Source organism: Balaenoptera physalus (assembly GCF_965194825.1).
Source record: "Balaenoptera physalus genome assembly, chromosome: 7".
Taxonomy (NCBI): domain Eukaryota; kingdom Metazoa; phylum Chordata; class Mammalia; order Artiodactyla; family Balaenopteridae; genus Balaenoptera; species Balaenoptera physalus.
In genome coordinates, this window is record NC_138886.1 from 15,219,621 (window position 1) to 15,247,315 (window position 27,695).

General features: G+C 44.2%; 1 protein-coding gene across 4 annotated transcripts in view; it reads left to right on the top strand.

Moving 5' to 3' along the window:
* Positions 1 to 27,695, top strand: part of BRINP1 (BMP/retinoic acid inducible neural specific 1) — a 505,846-nt gene that overhangs the window by 321,495 nt on the left and 156,656 nt on the right. The window contains exon 1 of one of the 4 annotated variants that reach the window (XM_082470423.1): positions 1,916 to 2,269. The exons of the other annotated variants lie outside the window; for them this stretch is intronic. The gene's annotated coding sequence lies outside the window, so the exon portion shown is untranslated. Of the gene's footprint in view, positions 1 to 1,915; positions 2,270 to 27,695 lie in introns of those variants that run through there. 4 annotated transcript variants of the gene reach the window in all.

Sequence of the window (27,695 nt, forward strand, 5' to 3'; positions counted from 1 at the left end):
AAAAAATAAAGGAAGAGATGGAGTAGAAAGAGACAGAGAAGGAAAAAAAAAGGCAGAAGAGAGGAAAGAAGAAAGGAAGAAGGAAGAAGCAAGAGAAGATAGCGACCTGGGGCTGCATACTGAGATGGATGGGAGAAGCAGTGTGTGTGGTGAGTGTATTTTTTTGTGGTTGGAATCAAAGGCAGAACTGTCTCAGGAATCATGGGCCAGGATCTGAACCTGAGCCGGAAGCCGAGGGAAGGAGAAAATTGTCCAAGCAAAAAGGGAGGTGTTTCTAGCAGGCAGAGAGAGAAAAATCCCTCCTTGGTCAGTGGCTGGAGAGCTGTCCGTGGTGCTGACTGCCCGTCATTTGGAGCAGACAGGAGGAGGAGAGAGGAACTTTGAACTGGCTACTGCGTCTCTCTTCCCCACCTCCTCTCCTCAGTCCTGCACTTCCCAGACCCAGGCTCGTTCTCTTTTCATCTCTTTTCCCTTTCCTCCTTGCCAATTAAATATTTTTTTTCTCAAGTTCTTAATTCCTCACTCAAGAATTTCTTTTCCATTCGAGCGCGGTTTTGTCTGGGGAGGTGCCCGTGTGGGTCCGTTTCAAGGCTCCTCTTCCTCTAATTAATTCACTAGCCCCTAGATCCTTTTAGGTCTAAGTATCACATCTCTCTCCTATCACCCTTTGGGTAATAATAACATTAGTAGCAATAGCAACTGTAATTAAAGATAACATGCTTTGAGCACTCAGTAGGTGCCGGGGAGTATTCCAAATGATCTTACATACATTAACTCATTTAAATATTACACCAACCATGTTAGATAGGTAGTTATATTATCCTGTTACACAGATGAGGAATTAGAGCTTAAGAGGTAAGTGAATTGACCAAGATCACATACCTACAGGATTCTTACTCATCTAGAGCCTGCACTTTTACTGAATCTGGGTTCCTTTAAATTTCTCATCACTTTTTCCTTATTGCTCCCTGCCCCTTCATCTGGTACCTTCGCCAGTGCCTACACTTGCCTAAGCTTCCAGGGACTAGGAACTCTCATTGCTGATTTGGTTTAAATTAAAAAAGGAAGCAAAGTAAGCAAAAATACAGAATATGCGCTGTGTGAGAATTCAGGATGTGTTCTGGCCTTCTTTTCCGCTTTAGGCAGAGGCCCCGTGCCAGCAACCCCAGCCTGCATTTCAGGCTAAATTGGGAGTCTTTGGTTCTCTGTATTAATGCCTTAGCCCCCGTACCCTCGCCCCTTTCCTGCCTCTGGTGGTATCGAGAGAACTTTGTGTCCCCTCAGCGTCTCACTCCTACATCCTGCCCACGTAGAGAGAAACACTTATTAATTCTGGGAGGCTACGTGGGCTCATGCCTACACATACAGAGAAACAAACAGTCTGAAGTACTCACAGAGAGCCACGCAGATACAAACGGACCCACACGGGCACCTCCCCAGACAAAACCGCACTCGAATAGATACGCACAGACACACAAGCACCCGCATACCTAGAAACAGATACCCGCGACGCACACAGCTACAGACACGCTTAAGAGCATCACGATGCGGGGGTCTGCGCGTACCCACCACACACAGTCCCTTTGGGTGCTCAGACTCGGAGAGACGCCACCCCATCCCCAGACCCACGAGACTCCCCAGTGGCTCAGCCTCAGCCCACCCAGGCCGCCCCTCCCTCCGAGGAGGCCTCCCTTCTCTCGTCCTCTCTCTTCTCCTCCTCCTCCTCCGCCTAAAGATGTACGAAACACTCCTCAGAATAAACCCCGGCTCCTGGCTCCGCCCTGTCCGCCCCTAGGCAGCCGCTCCCCCATTCATCTTCGCCGGTCGCCGGGTAAGTCCCTCCCCCCGCGTAGCCCGGCCTCTGCTGCTCCCCGCCCGGAGACCGCGACGCACTTGGACTTCCCTCTCCATTCGCTAGTCGCCTCGCTCCCGGGCCCCAGGGCTGCGAACTGAGCTGGCGCGGGTGAGGGGGGGAGGAAAGCGCAGGCTAGAGAGGGCGAGAGCGAGGGAGCCAGAGCCGGAGAGCCGGGAGGCAGAGGCAGCAGGGACCGCCTTCCGGAGCCGGGATTCATGCCTGTCCTCGGGACCAGCGAAGGGGACTTGACGGCTGAGTATGAGCCAGGCTGCTAGGAGCCAGGTACCCCTACGCCTGCAGTGCCCGCGCCGTTCCCGGTATGCGAGCTGGACGCAGGGCTCTCCCAAGTTCCCTCCGAGCCGAATAAAAAGCGTCCGCGCGCAGCTCTCCGCCAAAGACGGACGTTGACTCCAGGTAAGGCGGCGCCGGGCGCCGGGCAGGCAGCCTCGCTGCCCTTGGAGACCACCCGGGACCGCATTCGGGGCGCTCCCGCCCGCCCGGCCCCTCCCCCTCCCGGCCCCTTTCCGCGCTTCCCTCGGCCACCCCGACGCCTGCAAGTCCTCTCAGCTTCCCTGGAGGGGGGGGGGAGTCTCTGTATTCTGGGGCGCAGAGGGTTAAATGCGGGTTTTAGGAAGTGGCGTGTGTGCTCCCCGCGCGCTCCCGACGTGTGTACCATGGTGAGAACTTGATATGGTGCTAGTGTGTGTTTGCGTGTGCGGCGTCGTTTGCGTTCGATGCGTGTGTTTGTGATGTGTGTGTGTGTGTGTGTGTGTGTGTGTATAGGGGAGGGGGGTGAAGAGAGGTCCTCTAACCTACTTAAGGCACGATGTGTGTGTGCATGTTTGTACGTGTATGTTTGTGTGCTCTCGTGTGTCTTTTTAATTAGGTCTCTCCAGCGTACAGGGAATGGGATCCTTACTATAGGATCACGTAGCCATCGGGAAACCCGCTGTGGATTCCCCTTGGGGCTCTGGGCTTGGGATTTGGGGAGGATTCCGGGGTTCGGCATGGTACCTTATTTAGCCCAATATTGGTACCTTTGAAGGAAGATTTCTCCAAAGGATGGAGATCTGCTACACTTGGACTCACCGTTTGATATGAAAGAGAAATGGCCAAACCCTGAGGCAATGAGAGGCTGTCACTTTAAATTCCACACTGGGCAGATTCCAGGATTCTGATGGGAATTTGGAGTCACTGGGAGAAGTCGCAGGTGGACTCATGTGGGGCAAGTCTGGGATAGAGTCTACCCTGCTTCTCTGTTTGTAATCCCAACAGCATTACAGCACCTCCTGCTTCTGTGCTCTGGGGGAGGATCTGGGCAAGTCTGTATGGGTCCCCCTCCAGGGGAAGGAGAAAGGGTCCTCAGGGACTTGCTCATCCATCATAGCTACACAGAATCGCAGAGGAAATTTCATCTGGGGGCAGCTCTGAGAAATATGGTAGGAGATGGATGGGGCACTTCCCTAAGACAGATCCCTCTTTCCCTTTCCCATTTCAGGCTTGGGGAGACCCAAGGGAATCTTTTCCTATACTGTGCCTCCTCGTGGCTCCACTGGGCTTAGGAGGATCCTGGGAGAAGGTAGAGAGGGTGTGTGTGTGTATGTGTGTGTGTGTGTGTGTGTGTGTGTGCTTCAATACTGAAGGAGACCTACAATTTGGGAACTGGTTGTGGGTGGAGAACTCATGGCGGAGTGTGGCGGTAATTGACTTAAACTGCTGTTGATCTGCACCTCGCATCTCTTGCTTGGCTCCAACGTACTGCCAAGGGCACACAGGGCTGGTGGGAAGAATCTCAGTAAGGAAGACAGTTCGGGTCAAGCCCCCCTTTTCCTCTTTCCTCCACCTTCTAGGAGGCTGTCTAGGTAAGTCCTTTGGCCTCCCGGGCTAGGTCCTGCTAGGCTTGGACTCTGGGGCCAGCCATTGATTTGATTCCCGGATGCGTCTTAAAGGCTTGCCCTACTCAGCAAAAATGCTGAGTTTTACTGCTGTTAGCATGGCCTCCAGACTCAGCAGCTGTTACTTTCCCAAGGTAAGAGGCAGCTGTTCTGCTGTTAGGCAATGAGGCTCCGGAGGACAAGGACTGAGATGCTGGGAACACAGCCTCTTGTCTACCTAGGCAGGAAGGGGCCAGTGGAAAGGTCTTCTAGGGGAAAAAAGTAGAAATATACTTGTCTTAAAAACCTATATGTATATATTTATCTTCTGGGGAGAGATAAAAGCAAACATGTGTTCGCGGGAACCTGCCCTGGCGGGTGGGTGACGGTGCTACCTGCAGGCACTTGCAGACACACCATTCTCTGGCCAGAGGCTGACACCTCAGGCTGAAGCTTCACATGGCCACAGGGGATCTGCTTCGGGAAGCTCATGTCTGAGCAGAGGTCCCCAGTTCACTTTAGGTGGGGTGTGTGAAGGCAAAGGAGGAGACCCCATGTTAGGAACTGCTATCATTTTCTCTCTTTTTTAATACATAGACAATAGAAGCTGGATGGAATATTGAAGAGCAGACAGGCAGGAGTCTGTAGCCAGAGAGGACATGAGAAGTCCCCAACATTCTCTAGCGAGTTGGTGGGATGCCCAGGGCTAGAACCTATGATGCCTGACAGCCAGATCAATGTCTTTTCCTCTTGGCCGCACTGCCCAGGGACTATATATTGCTCTCCACCCCTACCCTGCCACCATGTTCCCATCCAAGATAATCGATTATCTTCCCTCATCAAACTTCTCATTTCAGAGATGCATTTCAAAGCTGTTCCATCTGGAAACATGACCTGGAGAGAAAGGGTCCAACGCTTTAATCACACTCCCGGTTAGACAGACAGAAACAGATAGACAGACACACACATGCACAGAACATACATTCCTTCTCTAATGCCTTCAGAGAATTACACACAGCTAGGGACCTAATGCTGCCCATGCCTAGTAGACAGAAGCCAGCAGAGCATCTGGACTGTACCTGAGCTCTTTATTAAGAAATGCTTTGCTTTCCCCAGAGCCAAGTGTCCACCCATCTAGCAATGCAAATACTTCAGGCAAATTCATTTCTTTACATCAATTAGTCTCTTACCCCTATACAATCATACACATTGCCGTCACGGGAGCATGCACAAGCACACATGCATACATGCACTCACACGGACACACGCAGATGTAGAAATCTTTTCTACTTGGTATATTTCCCAGAAGAGAATTGCAACCTCTGCACCAAATTGCGTTCCCCTATATAAAAGCATCACCCACAAGAAGGCTGGGACTCATAGTCCCACGGAACGGGAAGTATAAAGCCCTGTGAAAGATGGGCTCTTAAGAAGTTTAGAATCATGTCCAAGCAAAAGTGTGCTCCCGGACTCCTAGATGCTCTTTTTGGGGTGCAGGTGAGCATGGAGAAAAAAACATGGGTGTTTCAGGCCCATCTGCAATAGAGCCTTTCCACGCAGGCTTTTCCGGGGCTGGATGGCGCTTTAGCTCCCAGAAGGGGGAGCTGTGACTCCATTTCAATCAAGAAGAGACAGATCAGAGATTCCAAATCAGCTGTTGAGCCCCTGTTGAGTTTAGATAGCCCAGCTCAGACTGCAATGAATATATTTGAAATTGTACAGGTGGGGACCTTAAAAACACTCTCCCCTGGTCAGTCCAAATAAAACATCTCCTTCTTAGTGCTTACAAGAGTTTATGCTTTTGACCAAAATGTCCTCTGTTTCTCTGGAAAGGTCTTTGCCCAAGGGACCTTCAGTTGTGGGAAGAGAAAATTTCTGATTTGCATCCTCTAGCTTATCCCCTCCCGATTCCTTAGATGAAATCACCAGTACCTATCACCTGACCAGGCCACTAGGGTTAGCCATATCCTACTCATCTTCTGTACCTGCGTCCGCCTTGCTAAAATCGAAAGATTAACAGACTGGCCACTGAACTCCCAGTAATCATATTAAAGACAAGATGGGGGTCATGTGAAGAGGACGAATCTTCAAATGTCATTCTCCAAATAATTCCACTCATTGTTTTCCATTCTAACCCCTTCTGCAAGGAGTACCTCTATCTTTCTCTCCTCCATCTCACAATGTCAGCCTCACATTTTTAATATCCTTCCTGTATTTCAGCATCCAGCTCAAATGACCCTTCCAAGAAGTCTTCCCCAAATCTTATTTTGTAATTAATCTCTTTCTACCGTGTTCTTTCATATAATTTTGTCTGAAACTCTATTTTAGCTTGTGTCTCTCTTTGCCCTGTTTCATACCTCTGTGGGCCTGTGTCTCACTTGCCCTCTTCAATATGGTCTAAGATCTTAGGAGCATCTTTTTATCCCCAGGGACTGACACAGGGTAGTTGCTCTAGAAATGTTTACTGTTACATTTGAAGCCCAGTTTGATCAACAGCTGTAATTTTTCTCTCTCTTTCCCTCTTTCTCTTTCTGATAATTGTTTCATATTCACTCAAAGCAATGCAATCATGGCTTCAAAATTATACCACCTATACCAATAATGTAGGGATACCAATGATGATACAGACAAGTAAACTTCTGTCCTACTTGGAAGTGAAAGTTTCCCTGCTGTGTTCCTGGGTCTTTAGTTTTGTTCTCATTTAATCTTCCTTCTCACCCAGTGAGGCAGACACAGCCCCTTTTAGTGAAGAGGAAAGTGAAATGCAGGATGTATAGGTCCCTTGCCCAAGAGGAGAGTGAAACTCAGTATGGCTAGGTCCCTTCACATAACCAACAGAGCTAGAATTTGAACCTAAGTCCTCCTTGCTTCAGCATCTCTGCCTTTTCCAGTGTACGTCTGAGTTAATGGTAACTGTTGTGGATGGCCAAGAGGATTGGGTTGTTCAGTAGTTGCTAGGAACAGTTGGGGGCATATTATTAACTCTTTGAAATTGATGTTTCATGACATTCATCAAAGAATCTCAGTGTTTTAAGGTTTCACTATAACCAAACCTTTCTCCTTATTCAAGAACCAAGAATCCTTTTTTTTAATATCCATAACACATGGCCACTCAGTCTCATTTTTAGTACTTTTAGCAACAGTGAACTCTTTGCCACACAAAGCAGCCTGTGTTGTCTAGGGAGAGCTTTGCTGGAATGTTTTCTCACCTTGACACTAAATCTGCCTTCCATCCATAAGTCTCTAAAATCATATAACACAAGTATAATTCTCTTCCAATCTTATAACCGCAGATATTCTCTTTCAGACTAGATGGGCCTATTTTCACAGCCCTTTCTCCTGTAACATCCATTCAGGCCCCTCACCAAACTGTATGTTGTCCTGTAGGCATCGTCTAGTTTATCTGACTTATGGGGTAAGCCACAAAAGGGAGAGGTGAAGTTGAGTGAGGATTAAAAGGGACGTTCATTCATTTATTGATTCAACATATATTTATTGGCTGCCTACTATTTTTCAAGCATTGCTATAGACCAGTCCTGTCAAATAGAACTTTCTGTGATGCTGGATATGCTCCCCGTGCTGTCCAGTATGGTAGCCACGAAGCACATGTGGCTGCTGGGCCCCTGAAACATGGCTAGTGTTACTTTGGGTTTTTTATCTTATTTAATTTTTATTCACTTTTATTTTAATTTAAGTAGCTGTATGTGGATAGTGGCTACTTACTGAACAGCACAGATCTAGGCATCAGAATTGTAGCATGAACCTGGTCCTGTTCTCATGGAGCTCATAATCCAGTGGGGAGAGATTGCTGATAAATGAGTAAAGACATAGACAAGCAAAACAATTTCATGTAATAGTAAATGTCATGCAAATAAAAATTGGGGGTAATAGGCTAGAAAGAAATGTAGGTCACAGAACTTTAGATAGGGTCGTCAGGAAAAGAATTCTCGGAGGGAGTGATATTAGAACTGAGATTTAAACCTTGTGATTATGTGGGGAAAGAATATCATATCAGAGGCAGAGAGAAGAACAGTGATGACGTCACTAGGCAGGGTCAAGCTTAGGAAATCTAAGGGATAGTGTGACTGAAGCTTTTGCATGAGAAAGGGAATGTCATAAGATGAAAATAAGGTAGGGAGAGGCCAGATCACAAAGGTCTTGTACAAGGTGAAGGATGAGAAGTCTAGACATCTCCCCTTTGCAGTCTCCCTGTCTAGGAAGTAGGTAGTCTGAGGACTGAGCTGAGGAGAGTTTGGAGATTGACAGAAGCTCATCATTACATGTTCTCTGTGGGTTTTCTTCGTGTCCATTTTTAATCAGTCATTTCAATGAATTCCTCTACTCTTAATTTCTAGTCCTGCTCTGAGTGCTACACACTCTGGAAATACCCAAATCTAAAGGGAGGGGGAGGACCTGGAGAGGGGGGAATGGCTAGAAAAGGAGGAGAGGAATGAATACCTGGGGAGAAGTAATTGAAATGAAGTCTGATGAAAAAGGAGGAAAGCTGGAATCAGTTTGGATCAGCAAATATTTATTGCGTCTCTTGTCTGGGAAAGGCCTTAAACAAAATGGCTTGGGGGTATGGCGATGAATCATGCCAAGACTAGAGGAGGTCTGCAAATCCATAAATAATTAGCATTCATGGAGACTGCTCATTGCCATTTCAGAAGTTCTGTGAGAGTTTGGGGAAGGGTAAGATTAAAAGAAGACACAGAGATGGTGATGGTAGAGGAAGGAGGCGGATGGCTATGATTATAAAGTGTTGGAGATCAGAGATGACATCTGTTCATGTTATATCTTCATTAATTCCAAGTGTACGAAGAGCACAGAGACTCAGGGCACCTGATTTTAGTCCTGGCTCCTACCACCGTATATGTGGACCACCTTGAGAACATATCTGCCTTTCTGTGGGCTTGCCTTCTGCCAATTAAGAAGGACTACACGGTGGCCTGCCTTACCGAAGGGATTTGCCCAGCTCTGCAGAAATGGTGCATGACGAAATTCTTGTAAAAGCAGAGAGAGACTCACACGCGATAGCCACACTTCATCATAAGGTTTAGATGTCTTCTCAAAAAAGCAAATCAAAAAGAAGTCATACCTCAGGGCACAGATTGTGACTCAACAAAGTGTTGCTGAGTGGGATAGAGGTGGCTTTCTTGTAACTCTTAATATCAAAGGGATTACGTGTTAGCAGGAAACCCACTGTCCTCCTGGAACATAGTCGCCTAGAAAGGCTGCCTAGAAATCCATAGACAGCCCTTGCTACTGAGGGGGTGGAGAAGACAATTAAGAAGATAAGGAGGCTGAGGAAATGTGAAATTAATTTCTTTTTTGCATATGAGGGTGAGGGGCATCTTTATCTCTCAAAGGAACTGTCTTTTGGAGATTGCAGGTGGCCTTAAGGGGAACAGACTGAAAGAGACAGGGTGTGGGAAAGTTAAGAGTGGTAAATTACCAGGCCTGTCCGCTACCCCTTGGGGGACACACATAGGAAAGAAAGCCTGGGGTGGACACAAAATACATCATTCTGAACAAATCTTGTTCTCAGTTTGTGATTATCTCACAGGGTGCAGAGCTGCATACAACAGTGTCAGGGCCATCTTGGGAACAGCTAAGAGACTGTATTCCCCCCAAGGGTGAGGAGGTAGATGCATAAGGCAATTAACAAAAGCAAGATGTCGTGGTTTTTGTGTAAATTGCAAAGGTCAGAGCAGCAGGGTTCCAAGTAAATGGCCCATCTGAACAGCTAGAACCCTTTGTAAGGGTTAACCCAATACTGGCCCGGAGGGGTTTCTGAGGCATAATTTATCTAGCCTTTCAGAAGTCCTGCAAATGAACCAGTAGGAACCTCTCTGAGAAATACTGGATCCTGGGGGTATTGTGGAGCAGTTGAGTTACAGATTACAAGCTGATTCAGGAGGGGGAAGGGCAGACATCTAGGATACGATTGCTTTTTAGAGGACCCACACTTCCAAGTGGTCAGTTCTTATGTAGGTGAATTTCTGGTGGGCTGTGGAATCCCTAGAGACTCCAGAAACCCCCAAGATCGATATGGAAGACATTCCAAGAACCGTGATATCTACCTTAAGTAATTATGTTTTGGTTTACATGGTAGTGGATAAGCTAAATTTCTCATGGAATTTGATGAGCTCTGGGTTTACAGGCACATCAGGGGAAGGACCCGCAAGAAACCTTACCTGGCACTATAAAAACATCTGCACAAAGCACAGGAGCCATTAAAAAAAGAAAATCAGCACTTTGATATGTTTGGGAATGGAGGGAAAGACTGAAAAGTAGATTACCCAGTAGGGGGTGGTAATATGGTTTTCCTACTGGGACCAGTTTTGGAGTCATGACTCTCTGAGGTGACGTGTTCCTCGTCAAGTGCCATTACCAGAGATGGCCGAGGCAAGGGAGGGCTGAGAGGGGTCATAAAGAAATTTATTCTGAATGCATATCAGCAGGACAGCATCATTCAAAGTCCAGTGAAACCTTGCAAATGATTCCTGAAAATATTACTAGATCAGCCACAGTTTTACCTGCCCTCTCCTCTCATTCCTGACAGTGGGAATTATACATTTAGGCAGAGCATAGGATAGAACTTGAGGAGTTCTGGAAGGGTCTTCGCCCACAATATTTAGAGATGGCTGAACTATCACAATTAGAGAACCATTCTTGAAGTGGAGCAGTGGGTATGCCAAGAATGTCACCCATTCTTTGAGCTGTAATGGGTACTTGGCATAGATATCTTGTTGAATGTTCTCAACAAGCACATGCATAAGCAGTATCATCCCCCATGCTAGAGGTGAGGAAACTAGGGCTCAGTGCAGTGATGCCCCTCGGTCAAGGCCACACACTGAGTCAATCATGTGGTGAGGATTTGTACTATTTCTGTCTCACTTGAAAGCGTAGTTGTTGAAAGCGTGGACTCCAGAGTTTGCGTGCCAGCTGTGCCACTGGCTAGCTCTGTGACCTTGGCCAGATCACCTAATGTTTCTCTGCTAGTTTCCTCATCTGTAAAATGATGATAACAATAGTCACTCCTCATAGAGATATTGTGGGGTTTTAATGTGTTTATACGATAGGTGCTTTGAATCGTGCCTGGCAGCTCATCACCATTATATAAATGTTAACTATTATAACTTTTTTTTTTATTATTACTACACCCTGTTGCATTAGATTAAATGTCGCCCACGCCCCAGGTATGTTCCCCAACTGGAAATGTCCTGTAGGAAAGAGATTATTATCAGGTTCGAGGCACTACCTTGCAAATGAGCTTTCTGAATCTTTTCTTTTTTTTTGGAGGCACCTCGTGGTATGCAGAGCTTCCCTGACCAGGGATTGAACCCGCGCCCCCTGCAGTGGAAGCACAGAACCCCAACCAGTGGACCACCAGGGAAGCCCCTCTCCATCGTTTTTACCAATCCTGTCCCCTCATATGGCAATGTGATACCAGCAGTTAGGCGAGAGATTAAGAGTGGAAGAAGGCCTTGAAAGATTCAAAATGATTGAGGCAGATTTTTTAATTCTCTCTATTACCATGTGTCAGAAACCAGATGTAGCCATATGATCATTGGCCAATCAGGGCTGAAAAGTCATCTTCAATATGGTCCGGGTCAACTTTCTCATTTTTTTACATATACACTTTTTCCTCTTTAGGATCCAACTGTATCTGAGTTGGTCGTGGTACCCTAGTCCCCTACAGCCCATGTCATTGTACCTCTTGATTTGGTGTCCTAATCTGTAAGACCTGGGTGTTCAGCAGGTGCCTGTGGGAGAGCAGCTGATTGACAGCAGGCTGCATGCCCTCGTGTGACCCCTGTTTATCCTCCTCCTCCTCACGACTCCCCTCTTCCTCGTCTTCATCATGTATCTTACCAACTGCTTGTATATCTTAACATGTGTATCTTATTCAACCTTCACGGTCACATTCTGAAGTTGGAATTCTTCTCCCCATTTTCCAGGTGAGGACCTCATGCCTCAGAGGTGAAAGGATTTGCCCCAAGATAAAAAATGAGTGATAGCATCAGGTCTCAAACCCATATCATCAGACACTAAACATAACGTCTTTCCACTGAACTGCCCTCCATCTACACACACCCCTAAGGCATGGTCCAGCCCCTAGAACCTTGGTGGCTTCCCCAAATCAAGGTGGATTCTTGCTGTTTGGTCTCTGTTATTTTAGGCCAGGTACGTTGTTGAAATCTTTAAGCCTTCTGTCATACTGTCCCTGCCCTCAATCCCAGTCTTGTATATGCCTAAATGAGGAAGGCATCTATCTTACGTGCTCCAGCAGATGTTATAAATGGTGTCACTGGAGGGAAACTTCTTAAATCTCCTTAATAACCTGCATTTTGCTTTCTCTCCTTCTTTATCTGTCAGCGTCATGAATATCTTCCACTCTTCCAGTGCTTTCTGGCTGCCAACTTCATAGCCTCTTAAAATAGTAATTTAACTTCACAATGCCTCAGCAGGAAACCTTAGCTTAGCATGTTTATTTGCACCCTTAAGTTGTGGAAGCTCCAATGCTGCTGAGACCAGGACCAGTGGTCATAGAATAAGCTACTTTCTGACTCTGGGCCCCAGCCAAGAGCCAAGATCTTACTTTTCTTGGGAATAGAATCACCAAAGCCACCTCTGGTAACAGTAGCACTTTTAAAAGAGGCTCAGGAAATAGCAGGGTGGAGGTGGCATGAATTGTGACAGCCTAATGTTGCAAGAGAAAAGATATATATAGACAGAATATATATTATGTAAAATATATATAGAATACATATGTATATATATTCTCTCTATGTATATAGATAGATATCTATATATACTCTCTCTCTCTCTACACACACACACACACACACACACAGACACACAGACACACATGTGAGTGTATAAAGGAATATTGAATGTAGTTGAGAATAGGTAGAAAGGAGAAGAGCAATAGATATAGGGGGAAATGTCCAAGGCAGAGTTCTCTCTATTAATGGAACATGAGCCCAGATATGGTCATAAGATCATCTTTTGCCAGAATATGATCTGGGGATGGAACTTCCAGCTAAAAATAGGATGGGGAACACACGTGATTCATAAACCTATACAAAAAACCAAAATATTCAGGTTCCCTAGTAATCAAACAAATGAACATAGGAATGTGATGCCACACAACATCATCAAGATATGTGTGGTTTTTTTTAATGCCAGCATCCAGTCTTGGTAAGAATGAAGGAAAAAGACACTCTCCTGGGGCATTGGCAGAAATCTTTATTGAATGCAACCTTTTATGAAATGTGACTTTCATTCTTTCATTTAAGAAACAGGCATTGTTTATTGAACACTTGTTCTGTGTAAGACATTGTTCTAGAAGCGGTAAATGCAGCAGTGAGCAAAACTGACTAAGCCCCTGCCTGCTTGGAGTTGACCTTCTCATGAGGGAGAAGAGACATAAATAAACAAGCAAACATATAGTATGTCAGGTGGAGAGGAGTGTCATGGAGGTGGAGGGCAGCCTGGTGGGAGAGGGCGGGTTGTTTTGTATAGATGGGCAATGGACATCCTCAGTGGGATGCTGACGTTGGGCAGAGGTCTGTCTGAAGTCATGGGAGAGCCATGAGGACATCCAGGGATGAGCATTCCAGCAAGAATAAAGTCTCTGAGGTTGGACTGTGCTTGGTGGGTTAGAGGAACAGTGAGGAGACCAGTGTGGCTAGAGTTAAGTGATCAAGAGGAAGGCGGGGAGAAGAGGAGATGCTTTAGAGCAGGATCAGATCTCTTTCCATCTCTACCGCTATCGTTGTCTCTGTCCCTGTTTTTTAAAAGAAGATGCAAATCCTTCCATTTTAAGAAATTCCCCATTCCAAGAAGTAAATTAATTATTTGTGTGAGAAGAAGGAATTCAGAGTGTTTGGGAGAAAAAAGAAACACCAAAACAAAGCATATCATGGAATATCCAGAGTCATTCGGAATGATAGTAGAGAAGCACATTTATATGTTAGAAGGTGGGATGAAAATAGGGAACCTGTAAGACGGGGCTAGCAACAGTACCTCCCTGATAGTTTGGCTGTGAGAATGAATATCACGTGTGTAAAGCGCTTAGCAACATGCCTTATATACAGTTAAGTGCTGAATCAATGGCACTCATGGTGACATTTATCAATATGGGTATATTTTTTGGTAACCTACTAAGTTAAAAAAAAAACCCAGGGCTTCCCTGGTGGTGCAGTGGTTGAGAATCCGCCTGCCAATGCAGGGGACACGGGTTCGAGCCCTGGTCTGGGAAGATTCCACATGCCGCGGAGCAGCTAGGCCCGTGAGCCGCAATTACTTAGCCTGCGCGCCTGGAGCCTGTGCTCTGCAACAAGAGAGGCCGCGATAGTGAGAGGCCCGCGCACCACGATGAAGAGTGGCCCCCGCTTGCCGCAACTGGAGAAAGCCCAGAAACGAGAAACACTTGGAATAGTGTAAAAAAAAAAACCCATAAGGTACAGAATATTGTGTATAGCATGCTATTTTGAAAGGTGCACCCTAATATTTGAGTGGTTATCTTTGGGCGATAGGCTATGAGTGAATTTCAGTCTCTCCTTTATACTTACCTGTATTGCCTGATATTTCTTTAATGAATGTGCATTACTTGGGTAATGAGCATTTTAAGTAGTAAGATATGGTGGACCAGTGAACAGTTCTTGGTAGAAAAAAGACCTGAAGAAGCAGAGACACGTGCTTTAATGCAGAGTTTGCTAAATTTCTAAGTAATTTGTCCTAAATCAAATTTAAATGGACTCAGTTTTCTTTTTTCCTTTTCTTTCCTTGACCTTGGCCTGAGCAATAATACTCATAAAAACCAAATATTTGATAAGTAATTTATACTTTGCAATATACACTAAAATAGCTATCATGCCCTTAAAAGACAAGCTGTACCACCTCTGAATCATCTGGAATCATTTCACATACTGGTAGTATTTTTTGTGCCATGATTTGGAAAACACAGATTTAGTGGCTGCCACCTGGGAATCAGCTTTGACTCTAAGAGTCACTTTTAATTTTGGGTAAATCACATTCCTTCTCTGGGCCTCAGTTTCCTTGCTTGTAAAATGAGGGCTTGAGATTCAGTAGGGGTCCTAAGAAACCCTTTGGAGGTGCACCGGGGGAGTAGGGGGGTTGAGCAGGTGAGATTGCCTCAGAATCCATCCTCACCTTGCCATCTACCTAGAGCAGATCTACTTTATCTTCTTGGCTTTATTACTCTTGTGTAAGAGTTGAGTAAAGGGTTCCAAGTCTTTTAAAAAATGACTTGAAATCATTGGTTTAAACATTAAATGGTCTTTAATGGGGATTTACAAATGATAGATTTTGTCCTAGATTAAGTCATTTTCTTGAGCTCTTTGGGAGGCTGTGTATGACTGACATATCCTCAAGGGCTGAGTGGGAAGAGAAGGCATATGTAAGACTGTGTCTTTCCCACCTTTGTAATCACAATGCACGACATATAATCGCCCTCAAAGATTAAATGAATTCAAGAAGGTATGAGCTATATTCAAGGCAGCCTCGTATGAAAATGAAATATTTCCACAGGAAACCTCAGGAGTGAAAGCATGCTAATCCAAGTTGCCCAGGAAAGGCTTAGGACAGGCAATGGCATTGGAGGGAAGGATCTGTCCTCGTGCAAGTGGAAAGGGGGCATTCCACATAGAGGAAATGGTGGGCACGAAGACATGACCCCAAGTTTGTGTCTGTTTTTCATCACAGAACCATAGAATGTTAGAACTGAGCTAGAAGGGACCTTAGGATGCATCATATCTGACCCTCCCTCTTCTTTTCAGATAAAGAAATTAAGGTTCTGATGGGGGAATGTTATGGCAAAGGCCACGATCTTTATTAGTGGGGTTGTTAAACCTACCCCGACTCCTGATTCCCAGGCAACAGTTATTCTTCTGACTGAACATTTTCATGTCATTTCCCACGGTGCACGAGTTCCTCTGAAACTCTGAGAAAAAGGTGTTGTGTGGTCAAATAAATTTGGGAGCTGCTTCAATGATTTACCCTCTCCTGGAAATCAAATTATGTATAAGCACATTTCCTGACAAAGTCCTGTCATAGAGATTTTAAAATCTAATTCAATCTTTCTCAAAATTTGACTACATAGTTTCAACTTTTTATATTTTTCATTTAATTCATAATAATGTTCTATATAGCTTACTTGAGGAAACTCTGCACTAGACAAATCTATCTTCCATAGAAAAATAAGAATATTATGAGTATGGAAAAATTTTATGTAAGCAATTCTGATGGTCCATATTATTTCAGAGATGATGGTCATATTAAGAAAATTATTATCAAAGAAGAGTAAGAAGGGAAGTTTCCCAGATTTAATGTAAGTTTCACCTTCCTCCCTCCCTTCCTTCCTTCTGCCTTTACCATCCTACTTTCCTGCCCTTTTTCTCTCCGATCTCCAATGAATAGGACATTTTTTTGATCTGAAGTTCTGCTGGTCTGATAAGGAGACAGATGTGCATCATGAGGTCATACAGAGTAGCTGGTGCTGAAATTGGAGCATCACAGCAGGTTAGGGAGAAGAGAGGAGGTCTGTTTGCATGAGCCATGCAGGATGGATAGATGGAGGAATGGCATTCCAAGTAGAGAGTGGGAGATGAAATAGTTCAGTCTGACTGGAGAGCGTGCTCAGGGGCAAAGCTAGAGACAATCTAAGGATGAAACATATAAAACCTTAGAACTCCTATTAAGTAATCTGTGTTTAGAACATTGTCGGTAACTCTTAAGAAGTGGATGGACTTGATCAGATGTGGGATTGAGAAAGACAAAGACGGGGATACGGGGAGGGGGAGGGGGGAATTGGTGGCCCTGTAGCAGGTTATCGTAATTGTTCAGATGACTGATAGAAGATGTCCTTCTAGGCTAGGGCAGTGACAAGGGAGTGGATTGGAGAAACAGTGATGGTGGGACACAGGAGAGGGAGGGGTTAAGGATAACTTCCTCCGAGGCTGTGCCAGATCTAGGCCTGTGCTCTCTAAATAGTGCGTCCAGAAACAGCAGGGTCTCAATTATCTCACCGTGGGCTGTGAAATTCTAAAAAAAAAAAAGTTCTCAAAACAAAATTGTTTAATTTTCTTTAATTGAAAAATAAACACATGCCATGTACAGCACTCTCCAGAGGAGGAGGAAAAGCTAGAAAATGAAATGAACAGTTGGGTGTGGTAGGCCCTCAATTATTAAAAATTCTGAAATGAGAATTGGTGTTGGTTGAGGACATTAATTTGGGGTTAAATTCAGGAATGGGAAGTGTAAGCCTTTTCTCTAGGCATTGGTTTTCTTAATCTCTCATGAGGTTATTATTTTTATTATTATTAAGAACATTAGAATGGAATAGAATCTGCAAAAATACTGAATCACTGTGCCATATACCTGAAACAAACACAATATTGTAAATCAGCTGTACTTAAATTAAAAAAAAAAAAGGAACATTATAAGGCAGCTGTGGAATAAAGGAAGGAGTGCTGAACATAGAGTCAGACAATTAGGGTTTGATCCTTCTTCTGTCGTGTTAATTATGTGACCTTTGGTGAGTTATTCCATTTCTTAGCCTCAGTCTCCTCATCTGTAAAATGGGGATACTAATCCCTACATTATTGTGTTCCTATGAGGATTGTATAATTAATACACATGGAAATTCTAACATACTGTTAAGAGATGATGGAGAAGGAGGGGGAAGGTGAAAGAGGAGAAGAAGGAAAAGGTGGAGGAAGGTTAGAAGGAGGCAACGGGAAAGAAAGAGGAGGAAGAATATTACAGTGAGTCTAGTGACTCATTCAGTCATGCAGGATGGATTTGAGCCTTCTACGTGCCGACACTGGGGGCTACCATGGCAGGAAACAGCTGAGCCTTGCCTCTGTGGCACCTCTATTCTAGCAATCAGTATTCTCAATCTCTAGGCCATAGCATGGAGTCAAGGAGGAAGATTGGGTGAAGGGAGGTGGTTGGAAAGCCTCAAGATGTGTTTTAGGAGCCCTTATCTCAATTTGGACATTCTTCTCTCTTTTCACAACCAGTCTGCCTTCCCCGATCAAGTACAGATGCTGTGACCCTGATGTAGGTTCCACTTGTCTCATGGGGAACACAGTCTGACCACCACTTTCACATCAAGGTGATGGTGGCTTGGAATTGTTAAGCTTTTTCTCTCTCTCTTTATTTTTTTTTGGCTGCGTTGGGTCTTTGTTTCTGCTGTGCGTGGCCTTCTCATTGCAGTGGCTTCTCTTGTTGCCGAGCATGGACTCTAGGTGCGCAGGCTTCAGTAGTCGTAGCTTGCGGGCTGTAGAGTGCAGGCTTAGTAGTTGTGGTACATGGGCTTTGTTGCTCCGCAGCATGTGGGATCTTCCCAAACCAAGGCTTGAACCTGTGTCCCCTGTATTGGCAGGCAGATTCTAAACCACTGCGCCACCAGGGAAGTCCCTGTTAAGCTTTAAGTGTCTTGATTCTTATGATATTGGCATCTTAGAATGATAGTTTTAGAATCTTAGGATAATAAAAACTGAGATGCAAACATGAGAGTTAATCTCATGGACACATAGAATGTAATATTTATGGAATATAAAAATCAACTGTGAGTACCACCAAATCTTAAAAATCATAGACTCATGAAATTAGAGTTTCTTGGAAGAGAATGGCATTTTATGGTTATCTGGTCCACCCTCCTTCCTAGTTCATGGAAAATACTAATATAGCATTAAAACTACAAACATTCTTGAGAACCTTTATACAGGAAAAAGGTGGCCTTGAAGGAAATGCAATGCTTAATAACACTAATGGTAATATTTTGGTCAAGGGACACTGATGGTGGAGACAGGTGGAGTTTCCGAACATCATAAAAATTCTTGGTGGGGGCCAGGGAGGGCAATCGTTGACTTTACTGATACCCGAGACACTCAAGTAATAGAAATCTTGAAGCAAAATAGGAATCCGTGACTTTGCTCACTGACCATTCATGTTGTCATTTTAGAAAATAGTCCCCTAAATATTGGTCTTCTTTCTTAGGACTATAAGTTCTGGGAGTGACAAATGCATCTCTATGGCTTATACAAGGTTTCTAGAAAAGTGCTTCACATTGCTGGACCCTTCAGGCCTCCAGTGTTATTGTTTTTTTTTCCCTCCTTAACTTCCTCTTGTTCACTCAAGGTCAACTATTGTTGATCTGTGTCCTTGCTTATGTTTCCTCTGAAGTGCTGGCTTATATGCCCAAGACTTTTCTTTTAGAAAAAAAAAACCACCTGGCGTCCATTTCGTGTGGGGTAGTTGTTTCCTCCACATCTCTCATAGGTACAGAAAGAACCTGGCTTAAGGAAGTGTAGAGAGTATGTAGGGCTCTTTGCTTTATACCACGGAAGCTGTGTGTGTGTGTGTGTGTGTGTGTGTGTGTGCGCGCGCACACGCACACACACACGTGTGTGTATGTGCCGCCCACATAAAATGTGAGTTTGGTTGCTTTTCACGTGAGTGTGCAATTGTATTTGAATGTGCTCATGGATTCCTGCGTGCATTCCTGTGTGGTTAAACTTGTGTGAAATGAATGTGCTTCTGAATAAGTGAGATGTGTAAAATGATTATGTGGTTCTTGACGTCTATTTGGTGAGCATCTACTGCATATCTGATAATGAAGTAAGTCCTTTCATAGATGCAAATCTATTGCATTTACAACTATGAAATAGGTATTACAGTTTCTGTTTCAAAGATCTGTCAACTAAGGTTCTCAGAATTGAAGTGAGGGACTTCCCTCGTGGAGCAGTGGTTAAGAGTCCGCCTGCCAATGCAGGGGACACGGGTTCAAGCCCTGGTCTGGGAAGATCCCACATGCCGTGGAGCAACTAAGCCCGTGCGCCACAACTACTGAGCCTGCACTCTAGAGCCCGCGAGCCACAACTCCTGAGCCTGCGTGCCACAACTACTGAAGCCTGCGTGCCTAGAGTCCATGCTCCGCCACAAGAGAAGCCACCGCAGTGAGAAGCCTGTGCACCGCAATGAAGAGTAGCCCCCGCTCACCGCAACTAGAGAAAGCCTGTGAGCAGCAATGAAGACCCAACGCAGCCATAAATAAATAAATAAATAAATAAATTAGTTAATTTTTAAAAAAGAAGAATTGAAGTGATCAGGGCTGGTATTTGAAATGGAGTCTCTATATGAAAGACTTTTGTTTATATGTTTTTGTGTTTGAGTGCTTGGTATGTGAGTACAGGAGAGTGTGTGTGTGTGTGTGTGTGTGTGTGTGTGTGTGTGTGCACGCATTTGTTCATGGGCATGTAGGTAATTTACATTTTTTTGCATGCATTTCTTAATACCTGTGGATGCCTATATATATATATAGGCATCCACAGGTATTAAGAAATGCATGTTAAAAAAAGTTCATATATATATATATATATATATATATATATGAAATATATAGGGAAAAATGTTCGTATATATATATATATATATATATATATATATATATATATATATATATATATATATGAATATGTATGTAGTAAATATGTATGCACCGGCTGAAACCATAATCATCCAACAGAGCAAATCTGTATCTTTGGTTTTGGGGGTCGAAGGAGTTTGGGGAAGCACATCCAAGAGGCAGAGGATAGACAGCTTAGTATAAATTCATCCACAGTGCTGACATGACTATGTGCTTTGCAGGAATTTTTCACTACAAGTTATTAACCCCTGAGATCTTTTTTTCAAAATGAGTATACCCAGGCCCAACCCAGACCCACTGAATCAGATTTTCTTTGGTAGTGCTCTCATTTGAATGTATTTAACAAGTTCCCCCAGCAGTTCTGAAGAGCATCCTTGACTGACAACCTCTGCTCTCTGGCAGCCTTCATCCAACAGCGGTACCCAAAGGCTGGTGTGTGTCACCATCTTTGGGGAGGTTGATTGACAGGCAGGATCCCAGCCTCCACAGTCCTGGAGCCTGACTCAGAAGTTCATGGTCTGGACCCAAGATGCTTTTGAAATGCATCAGGTGTGTCCATTTCAGGTGATCCTGAGACCACAGTTAGTGAAATATTAAGGTAGGCTTTAAAGATAGAAGAAGAGGGAGCCAAAGGAAGCAAATATCAGAGGGTATTCATGATACAGAAACTGAAGGAGGAGAAAGAGAGAAAGAATTGGGAGGAAGGGAATGCAGAACTTGGGAAAGGTATCAGGATGCTCTTGTGTGGTCACTTTGGAAGGCGCAAGAAAAGTAAAACCCCCATGTTCCACTAATGTTATTTCAGCAAGAGCGTGCGGGAACTCTGAGGCAGGCCGTGTTTCTCTGTTTTACAGATGATGGGACTGAGGTTCGGGCTTAAGTGATTGTTTTGAAGTCACACAGGAACAGAGCTGGGATTGGAACCCAGATTTTCCTGCCACGTGTGGCCTCCCCCCACCCCCGCACTTCCTGTCGCTGTTTCCTCTGCTGGGGTTTTTCTCAGACCCCGACCTCAACCCACATAAATCTCAAGCTGTCTGACACCCAGTCAAGCCCCATAAACATTCCAAATTCACTGCACTGATGCTCCAAGGGGCTGAAATAGAACTTTGAAATTCTCCTTCACTTTTAATTAAAAAAAGATTTAGGCCAACCCTGGGTTCCCAGTTCTATTTAACTGCGACTGCTTTTAACTGTTGCTGTGTTTTTATTGTTGCAAATGTGATGCACCGATCCATCTTCCTTGTAATGCTTCTCAGTTTCTGCTCCATCTGTTGAAGAGAAAACATTTGCAGAAATTTCTCGGCTTCTCTCCAAGGGCTGAAACTTCAGTTGTAGCAAGGAATGCAGTGCAGGAAATGGAGTTGGCCATCGGCGAAATCAGGAAATTGGCAACATCTATTTCCAGTATCTGCTGGATGATCATTTCCCCAAACTAAAGGTTCTCCCATGAGCCCAGCCAGTGCCATCATGTTCCCCTGTATGCATCTGGGGGTGGCTGGGCACCCCACAGTTAGGTTTTTCCACTCACATTTACAGTGGAACCATCAGTTCTGTTCTCATCTTTGTCCCTTATTCCAAGCTAGATCCAACATTGGGGTTTTTCTAACAAACTATCCTTAGTTCTTAATAATAAGGACTATGCTTGGTGTAGAAGGGGTTTTGGACTCACATCGGTAGATTGAGTTCAAGTCCCTACTTTTCCATGTTTTAACCCAGAAAATCACTCAAACTCTTTGAGCCTAGATTTCCTGGGAAAGCCCTGGTACGTTGTAAGGATCAGATGGTTTAATTAAAGCCTGAATGCTCTGCAGATTGTGAAATGCTACACTCATGCTATACATACCCAGTCATGCCAGTAACTTGTCAGCTTATTTTGCTTGTTCATTCTTTCATTTACGTAGTTATTTATGGGACATTTGCTGAATGAATGCTATACACCAGGTCCTGCTTTGGTGTGGGTGATACTGACATGAATAAGACAAAAGCCACACCCTCCAAAGCCCACATGTATGGCAACATAAGTGTCGGCACATGGTTATGAATAGGCTGTGGTTTCCTCTTCCTGTGAAGTCAGGGGATTCTTCAAAGAGGGGATGACCTTGAACTGAATATTAACGAATAAAGGGTGCATTAGGTTTGGGATGGGAATAGGGTAAAGAGAGCATTCTTGGCGGAGGAATTGGCTTCAGAAAAAGTAAGAGAGGGGTAAAACAGATTGGGACATGCTGAAAATATCTGCAGGGAATCTAGAAAGTAAGGCAGAGATTCTGGGAAGAGACACGGAGAGTAAGATATGGCGAATAATGAGGTAAAGTGACAATAGCTGATAGTTGACATCTAGAGGTGGGAGGAAGCCATTGATAGATGTAATCAAGGAAGTAGCCCAGTGTGACATTGTGACTTATAATAAGGAATATAAATTTGGTCTTCATCCCCCCCGTTCTGGTACAGAGCTCTGAAAACCCTTGGAATTTCCTAAGTGATGAGAGCTACGTAGGTGTCTTTTGTTATGTTAATGAGGTACCTTTTGAAAAGCGCCTAAGGGCGGGGGCTGGATGCCAGTGGAGTCAACCAAGTGATTAGAGGGTTGGAACTTTCAGTCCCATCCCCCAACCTCTGGGGAAGGGAGAGAGAGGGTAGAAGCTGCATCAATCACCGATGGCCAATGATTTCATCAAGCATGCTTATGTAATGAAACCTCTATAAAATCCCCCAAAAAGAGGGTTTGCTGAGCTTTGGATTGGTGAACACGTGGAGATTTGGAGAGAGTGGCACTCCAAGAGGGCATGGAAGCGCTGTGCCCTTTCCCCTTCCTTGCCCTTTGCATCTCTTCCATCTGGCTGTTCCTGTAGTTATATTTTCTTATAATAAACTGATGATCTAGTGGGTAAATGGTTTTCCTGAGTTCTGTGAGCTGCCCTAACAAATTAAACCCCAAGAGGGGGTCGTGGACACCTCTGATCTACAGCCAGTGGATCAGAAGTATAGGTAATAACCTAGGCTTGCGATTGACACCCTGAGTTAGAGGGGGTCATTGGAACCTTCAATCTGTAGCCAGTTGTTCAGGAGCACAGGTAACACCCTGGGCTTTCGATAGGCATCTGAAGTCCAAGGTCATTGGAACCTCCAGTCTGTCGCCGATGGGTCAGAAACACGAGTGATGACCTGGGCTTGTGATTGGCATCTGAAGTGTGTGTGTGTGACAGGGGGCACAGTGTCTGGGTAGATAGTGTCAGAACTGAGTTGAACTGTGGGACACCCAGCTGGTGTCTGAGCATTGCTTCTTGTTGTGGGAAACACTCCCTGTCCCCAAGCCTGGTCACGTGAGGTGAGGGCAGGAAGTCTGAGGCTCAATTTTTTCAGTGCTTGGGGGATCTTGGTAAGCCACAGCAGGGGCTGAGTTAAAAAAAAAAAAAATCAGGCATGAGCAGAGGGTGCTGAATGGATAATCTGTTTGAGTGTCCCTCTTAGTAAAACAAAGGTGTTTGCACAACTGGATGGGAGCTATGGCATTTGAGGTTGACTGCATGGCCCAAAACTGGGAGGTTGGAGGTAAAGACATAACCTCAACACTGGGTAGGTATTTTAACTAGAGCATCTTGGAAATCCTCCTATCCACTTACCCATTCATCTTTTGTTCTCAGAACACCAAAAGACCCAATAATAATGATAGGTGGCTTTTTACTGAACACTTCATTTCATTGAATGCTCAGAAAACTAAGATGCTATGGACGAGGTGCAATTCAACTGATATAGAAACAGGTTAAAAGAGTGGACATGACTTTCCCACATAGAGAGGGCCCCACAGCTTGAGTCAAAGCCAGATCTGTCTGCCTGTAGTCTCTACTCTTGATTGCCTCACTATCCACATTGGCATTTTAGGAATACCTGGTTAGCTCTGGGAAGGAGCCGGTAAAAAGGAAGAGGCTGAACAAGTAACAAATTGTGGTTACTCCTGAGGGTAAGAAAATCCCTTAGAACTCTAAAAAGAAGTCACTCTGGTGGTGGAATTCCAGGCATAATTCCCAGCTTTTTCAGGGAGGAACTTTGAAGCAAGGAGGAAAGTCTATGTGGGCAACTTCGTGGGGCACCGAGGGGTGGAGATGGGAACAGGAGAGGAAGTCAGGCCCTCTGGCTTCTGTTAATTAACATCCTTCACATCAACTCTAGTGGGTTCTTAGGAAACACCTAACATTCTGGATAATGTCATGGAAGCTGCCTTCCTTGGCAATCTACCAGAGACAGAACCCCAAAGTGAAAAGACCATAAAACAACCCATAAACTTTATTTTTTTCTCCTTCTATAATTACATTTTTATAGCATTTTAAAATTCCTTGAAGAAAGAGCATAGAATCACAAACTCTGTGGTCTGAAATGTCTCTGAGATTTTCAGCCTCTTTCTCCATCTGTGAATGCCAACACCCACTGCCCTCAATTCGACCTCCTTCTATTGCTGAAATCTCTGCCTGTCGGGCTTTTCTTTCATGTATATTCCTTTCTGTGCCATTCTTCTTTGGTCAAAACTTATAGGTTGATGTCTTTCAAATGCTGATCTAAAATTTGGTGTCTAAATATGAAGGGCCATCTTTTATTTTGAGATTATGCCCTCCCTATTTTCTGTTAAAATGTACTTTCTCTTATAAAATGCTAGTAGTAGTACTTGTGATTTCTGTTTAGCTAAATGTTCTTTCCTTGAACAAGAACATGTTGATAATTTCATGTTGGTCCCCAAAATTGTTTTTACAAATTTGACTCTGCCATGGAATCTGAAAGTTTGATGTTGATGCTATAGGTCACACAGAATAAGTCTGTTTCTCATTCCATATTTGACTACAGAATACTGTTATCATATCTTTGTATATTTCATCATCTCCTGTAATACCTTGGTAATGTCTTGCGCCTAGTGGGTCATCATTAAATGCGGGATAAGTATGTGAATCTTCAGGTAATCAAAAATGTATTGAGTATCTTTTCTATGTTCAGGGCTGCTTAAAGTAGAAGCATACACAATACTATAAATAAATTTCAGTCTGATACAAAGCTTACAGGAGTTGGGTAAGCTTAGTGGTTAAGGGCTCAGGTTCTGCCTGGGTGTGAGCCCACTCACTAGCTACATAACCTTAGGCAGTGTACTTGACAGTGTACTGCCTTACTTACCCTATCTGTAAAGTGGATATAATAAAAGCCTCATAGAGTTGTGAAGATTATATGAGTTTATCCAGGTAAAGATTTTAGAGCAGTGCCTGATACATAAGAACTGCTCAGTAGATGTTAACTGTCATCATTGAGGCTTACATTGTCAGAAATGATGGAGTAGGGAGCCCAGGTTGACCTTGATTCAGCAGACCAGGGTACATGGTCCTGCTCCATAGCTTATTAGTTGAGTAAACTTGGAAGAGTCGCTTAACCTCTTTGTATACATCCAAATTCAGAATAGTCAGTAAGACTTTAGTTAGCTAATGAGCGTAGGATGGAGAAGTTGCAAAAGACTCCATGAAGAGGGACCTTAAAGGATGAGCAGGATATTGCTATGAAGAAGGTAGTGAGATGGGTGGCTGAAAAGGTGAAGTAGCCTATGGAAAAGATTTGGAGCCAACTACTTTTCTCTTTCTGGAAAGTTCTTTGAAGCATTTGTAAGATTATTGTTTTTCCTTAGGGTGGGGGATATTGAAACTATTGCAGCTGATGGGACATTCTTTTTCATGGAGCCACCTTTAGGTAGAATTTCCATTCTCCTCCGCAAATTCACTACCTTGATGAAGACCCTGCTTATTACAAGGGAGTTAATGAAATGATGAAAATAAAGTTGAAAATGGAATTAAGGGCACTCAAGTTGTTAGACTGGTGTTCAGGAACTGGAATTGTTATCAAGTATACTTAAGATGGGATCAATCTGGAAAGGTTTTCTGTGTGACGTGAGTGGAATCAGATGTGTGTTTGTGAATATTCGATGAGGCCGAGGTTGTTGGTGCTTCCGGCTCTCTGGGTTTTGCTTGTTGCCAGAGATTAGGCTGCCATCTGGATAATACCTGCATCCAAGATGTTGCATGGATTGTTGCTGATTTTCAGAAGTTTGTCAACAATGCCTTTTGTTTATTTTCATGCAGAGAAAAAAATAAACGCTAGAACATTAAGGTTAGGAGAAGAGACTGGTCATGTGGGGTGAGGGCAGGAAGTCTGAAGCTCAATTTTTTCAGTGCTTGGGGGATCTTGGTAAGCCACAGCAGGGGCTGAATTAAAAAAAAAAAAATCAAGCATGAGCAGAGGGTGCTGAATGGATAATCTGTTTGAGTGTCCCTCTTAGTAAAACAGAGGTGTTTGCACAACTGGATGGGAGCTGTGGCATTTGAGGTTGACTGCATGGCCCAAAACTGGGAGGTTGGAGGTAAAGGCATAACCTCAGCACTGGGTAAGTATTTTAACTAGAGCATCTTGGCAGTCCTCCTATCCACTTACCCATTCATGTATTCATGCAATGAGCATGTGTGAAAAGGCTCCTCTTTGTACTAAAGGCTGCGGTTAAAATGATCAAGTAGATATGCCTCTGCTCTGGAGGACTTTAATCAACTGATAAACACCTACTCTGTGCTAAATATGATACAAAAATGAACTAGACAGTATGGACTTTACTTTTAAAGGGATTATAATTTAGGAGAAAGATTACTATTAAGCAAATAGAGTACGATATGAGTGTGCTGGAACACGCGCGTGTGTGTGTGTGTGTATTCCAAATAATAACAATAACAACAATGTATATTTATTGAGCATTTACTCTGTGCAAGGCACAGTACTAAAACATTTTATTATATGTACTTCTCAAATGACTTTCCCTGATAACCTCTGAAATAAGTAGAGTACAGCTACTATCCAAATTTTACCAAAAGAAAAATGGATTCAAGGATGTTAAATAAGTTGCCCAAGGAAACAAAAGAATAGCAGCAGAATGGGAAACAAACTGATGCCTTTTGACCTCAGTGCCCTTCCTCTTAGCTTCTTCCCATCTGTCCCATCTTCCCTGACACATGACAGGGGCTCTGGAGGAAAAAGTAACTAACACAGTTGGGTTGGAGAGATGGGGTGGAGGCAGGAAAAATGCTTAAGCTCTGGGTCTAGTGAGAGTCCATTAAGAGGACACATTCAGGAAGAGCATCTCAGGGTGTGAGAACAAAGTGGTCTGAACCATCATGGACTGTTGAGGAAGAATAATTAGCTCTGAGTAGATGGGTTGGGGACAGCCAAGGAGTAAAAGCAGGAGAAGGACAGTCCCATCCTTCCACACGGCACAGCCTTGGGCAGGGAACAGTGTCTTGGATTTTGGTACCGTTGGCCCTCTGTATCCAAGGATGTGGAGCCCATGGGTCCAGAGGGTCGACTGCACTGTGCCATTTCACATAAGGGACTTGAGCATCCGCAGATTTTGGTATCCGCGAGGGAGTCCTAGAACCTATCCCCCGCGGATACCAAGGGACGACGACTGTATCTGCCAAAGACCACTTAC